Here is a 5235-nt window from a genome sequence, read left to right on the forward strand (position 1 = left end):
AAAGAGGTCTTCCATCCACTGGTTTCTCTCCCCAAATGGCCACAATGGCTGGAGCTGGGTTGATTCGAAGCCAGGAGCCAGAAACTTCTTCTAGGTCTCCCACGTGGATCCCAGGGTCCAAGTACTTGTACCATCTTCTGCTGCCTTCCCAGGTGCATTAGCAGGGAGCTGGATTGGAAGTGGAGCAGCAGAGACTCGAACCAGCACCTACAAGGGATGGTGGCGCTGCAGTTGGTGGCTTTACACACTAAGCCACAGAGCTGGCCCCAATAAATAGATATTTTTAAAAGGAAATATTCAAGAAGAATGCCAAGGGTGCCCCTCCCCCAACAACATAAACCTAACCAGCTCAAGTTCTCAGCTCTGGGAATCCGTTCCCTGCCTCCGGAAGCTTCTGCGGATGAACACGTAAGGACTTGCTTTGCCAGCTCCAGACGGGGCTATTGTCAGCCAGCCAATAACTAACCCATTACTCAATGAGTTCGGGCACACAGTGGATCTTCTGCATTCAGATGTGGCAACCGGCCACCAAGTGCCACACCCAGACAGAGGCGCCAGGGAACGGTGCCCCTCTGGGATGTGAGCCTCACACAGACATGTGGGTGAGGCTGCTGAGTCAAAGGGCAGAGGAGTGTGGAGGGAAGAAATGCACACTTGGTGTCAGGAGGCCCACCATTTACTGGATAACCTTGACCAGGGTGCCACCTTCCCACCTCTGGCAAGAGCAGGTGGCAGTCCCCGCCGCCGATCACTTGCAGGATTGATATATGGCTAGTAGGAGATAAGGCAAGTGAGAACTCTTTGTTCGTTCCTCCATTCCTTCATCTGCCTTGTGCCAGGCACTGTACTGAGCGTGGTCTTTGCACAAACACCCAATAAGTCATCTCATGAATAACTACATAATTTCCACTGCAGTACATGCACAGGACGGTTGATGTATAACCCAGAGGGCCCCTCCGGGTCCTGGGGCAGCCAGGCGAGACCTCGGCAGTGTGAGGATTAGATTCTAGGACTCCATAAAACCTTTGAAATGCACAGGTAATACTAGGCTCTTCTTCCCCAAAGCTGGGGCCCCTTACATCAGCTAATTGTTAGCTTTAGGGGCAAAAAAGTCTAGGAAGAAAGAGTTTTATTTCTTAGTATGGGAACTCTTCAAATCCTGGCACTCCCCTTGCATGTAAAGAAAGGATTGCTGGGAGCAAAACTGACATCTACGGAACACCTGTTGTTTCCTTAGCACAACGCGCTTGGCACCTTGTTCTGATGACAACCTGTGGGGACAGTGCTAGATTTCCCATGTTACAGATGAGGCATCCGACGCAGGCCTGGAGAAGCTAACCCTTTCCATAGCACGAATTCACGAGGCTTCTCCCTGGCAGTGACTGAATTCCCAACCCAGACAATCCTCCCAGGCCCGGACAAGCCCTTTCCTGGTTGTCCGACAAATGCCTCCCATTTGGGTATTTTCTATCTGGATCCCAATGAGATCCATAAATTGTGGGTTCTCCGTGACTGACGTCAGTTGCTACTTGTTGGTCAGAGGCACGGGGTGCCAGTTCTGGCGCTCCAACAATGCTTGGCAGGGGACAGGGCTGTGTCCCCTTCTGCAAGGCCCACGGGGCCACTGGGGAACCCTGCACTCTGAGCAGTGCAGAGCGTCTGCCACAACGTGATTCCAGGAACTTGAGCGCCCAGGGCTTTAATTCAACACAGTTCTCCAGCAAAGGAGACAGAGTGTGAGCCCTTCTACCTGGCTGCTTGCTAACAATCGTGGGCTCTGCTTTGATCAGGAAAGGAGGTGGGAAGAGAAAGCAGGAGGAGGAAGGAGAAGACCAAGCCATATCCTTGGACTGCGCCATGGCTCAGGGAACCTCTAGGTCAAGACCCGCCTGGACCCATCCGTCCTGGTGTGGACGGCCAGTCTTGGAAAATGAAGCCCACTGCATAGCTTTGCTCGCCTCCGCCTCTTCGCCTCAGCAGTGCTGGCGTGCAGTCGTAACCCGCGTGTGAACCCAGCTGCCCTGCTCAGTGTCAGGCACGAGCCGTCGGAGGACAGCGTGACCCGCAGGCAAGAATGCCAGGATCCAGCTCTGCCAGGATCCAGCTCTGGGACCTTCGCAAGCCTGTGGGCCTGTGCGTGCCTCCGTCTGCTGGTCCGTGAGTTGGAATAAGGATGCCTAACCCCAGGTAGGGTTGTGGTGCATGATGAGACCATAAATGAGGCCGTGAAAGTACTCTGGAAATAAGGGCACTTGGCATATGTAAGAGTGGGCTTGAAACAGTGAAACGGAAGTTGGTTTGATCTCCGCCTTGGTTCACTAATCCCAGAATATGGACACCGGCTTCCAACAAGGGATGTGAATTCTCCCCTTTCCCCTGCCACCAGTTACCATGGTGACTCTGGTCACCCTGCACTGAGTCCTTCGCCCCTCCCTCTGTTGAGTGGAGGACACAGCTGTTCCCTGGGGCTTTTATAAAGCACTGTGCATGATCAGTTTTAAAAATGATAACCATCCCAAGGTTCTGTACACAGGAAGAGTGAGCATTTTAAGGAAAGAAACCTTGGTACAATATGGGCTGCCTCTTTCCAGTTAAGTTACTGAGAAAACCATGGTTAGCTGACACCAAGACCGCTTAGGAGATGTAACAAAATGACAGTGGCTAAGGTTTCTTACAGACATCTCTCCTTTCATACCTCCCGGCTGGATCCATGCTCCTCTGACCTCAGCGGCTTGGACCAGATCCTGTTCTTGGTTTTTCTTTTTTTTTTTTTTTTTTCCAAAATCTTTTACTTATTTGTTTAAAAGGCAGAGAGAACAAAAGAGGAGAGATGAAGGGGAGAGAGAGAGAGAAAGAACCCATCTGCTAGTTCACCCCCCCCCCCAAATGCCCACAATAGCCGAGACTGGACCAGGTCAAAGCCAGGAGCCTGGAACTCCATCCAGGTCTCCCATATGGGTGGCAGGGACCCAAGTACTTGAGCCATCACCTGCTGCCTCTCAACCACATTATCAGGGAGCTGAATCCGAAGTGGAGGAGCCAGAACTTGAGCCAGATTTTTGGATATGGGATGCAGGCATCCCAAGTGGCATTTTAAAAAGACGTATTTATTTATTCGAAAGTAAGAAGTTACAGAAAGAGGACAGACACACAGAGGGAGAAAGATATCTTCCATCTGCTGGTTCACTTTCCAGTTGGCTGTAACAGCCAGGGCTGGGCCAGGCTGTATACAGGAGCCAGAAGCTTCTTCCGGGTCTCCCACGTGGGCGCAGGGGCCCCAGCGCTTGGGCCATGTTCTGCGGCCAAGGGGTGTCTTCACTGCCACACCAAATGCCCACCCCGATGCTGTTCCTCTCATTCTCAGTTTGAAGGACTGTCCACTCTCTCCCCTGTCCTCTAAGCCACAGCACAGTCCCAGACCAAGCTCACAAGTGCCAACCCAAGGTCAAGAGTCCTAATTCAATTCTGAAAACTTCCACCCAGAATCAGGCAGGCAGAATGGTAAAGGAAGAGAGTTTTGGAAGCTCTGCTCCATTACTCATTACTCTATGACCTCAGGCAAGTCACTCACACTCTCCAAATGTCAGTTTCCTCCTTTGCCTACAGCAGTTAAGACTCGCTTGTGGTGCCTGGATCCCTTAGCAGAGCGCCTGGTTTGAGTCCTGGCTTCTCCACTTCTGATCCAGCTTCCTGCTGATGCACACCCTGGGAGGCAGTAGGTGGTGGCTCAAGTACGTGCGTCCCTGCCACTCATGTCTCAGATCCACATTGAGTTCCTGACTCCTGGCTTTGGTCTGGCCCAGTCCTGACTGTCGCAGGCATTTGGGGAGTGAGCCAATGGATGCAAGGTTTCTCTCTCGTACCCTCTCTCCCTGCCTTTCAAACGAAATGAAAATAAATAAATAAGATAAGCCAGGCACCTGAAGAACCTGGCACAGTGGCCTATCATAAGCACTACACAAATGCTCTCTCCTGTAGGAAGCCCTTAACTGACTGAACGGGGACTATTTTACCCCATAGTTGCAACTCTGATTTGGGCAACCCCAACAACTTCCGAGAACTTTCAAAGGAAAATGAGTGAGATTTTCCAGATGTCCTATCCCCTCTAATCCTACACGCCGGTCTCTCCGGGAATGTAGCTTTGGTCATCACAAGTATCTTCCTTCTAAACAAGTAGATTCAGAAAGCACGTTCCCATGTGAGATGCCTGCTCACTGGGATTCTGGAGCTGGGAGGCGCTTGTGAGCTCAGAGGCCTCGCGCTCCTGGAACAGGCTAGTGCTATCCCCTTGCTTGGACACGCCGGCTCTCTGCAGTTGCAGGAATGGATGAGCAGCCCGCCTCTTTCATGTGCTTTCAAAGAAAAGTCAACAGCACCCCCGTTTGCTCACATTTCCGTCTGTGTTCAGCTCCACTGGCACAGGGACAGACATTTGTGGGGTGGGAGTGGGTGGAGGTGGGGGCGGTTCTTGTGCTCCTCTTTGGCTGGAGTCGACATGCTGAGCTCAGCCTCCTTGCTTACGCTCCAGTGCCTGACAAAGAGCTCCATGGGCTGGGAGCCAGGTGGCATGGACAGGGCAAGGCCAGTGAGCTTCCCAACAGGCAACTGAGCTGAGCTGAGCTGAGCTGCCTCTTTGGCCAGAGGCCAGCCCTGGGAGGACTCAGGTTCATCTCAGACTCTGCGAGAAGGCTCAGGGATAGCTGGTGGCTGGTGAGGCAGGTGGGCAGCCAAGGCTTTGTGGTTTCATTGCCTGGGGCAACTCAGCCAGCCACTGGAGATGTCCCCCAGGAGAGCCTGGCTGTGTGGGGAGCCTCTGCGATGGTCAGGAAATCTGACCCAGGCACTACTTCCTTATGTCCTCCCCACTGGGAGTCAGAGTTTGGGCTGAATGTTACTTATGGGTACATCTCTGTGTTCTGAGACTGATACTCAGAACTTGCCTTTGGTATTACGCCATTCTGTTTTGTGCACTCCCCATGACTTTGAGGGTGGTAGAATCATGGCAAGACGCAATTAGAACTCTTAAAAGAATCAGAAAATTGGAACCCCAGAAACTTGGACTATGTCTCTCCGTGAATTCTCTAGACTGGGAGAACGCGGAAGGGGAAGTACCGCGGTCACTCCCTTTTGATGATAGGGACTGTTCAACCAAGTCCCAGGAAAAATGTGTAAACCCCTCTGGAGTCGGTTAAGAAGGACAGTGCAGTCCATAATTACCGAGTTTATGGATGCTGA

This window comes from Oryctolagus cuniculus, chromosome 12 (genome assembly GCF_964237555.1).
Source record: "Oryctolagus cuniculus chromosome 12, mOryCun1.1, whole genome shotgun sequence".
Classification (NCBI taxonomy): Eukaryota; Metazoa; Chordata; class Mammalia; order Lagomorpha; family Leporidae; genus Oryctolagus; species Oryctolagus cuniculus.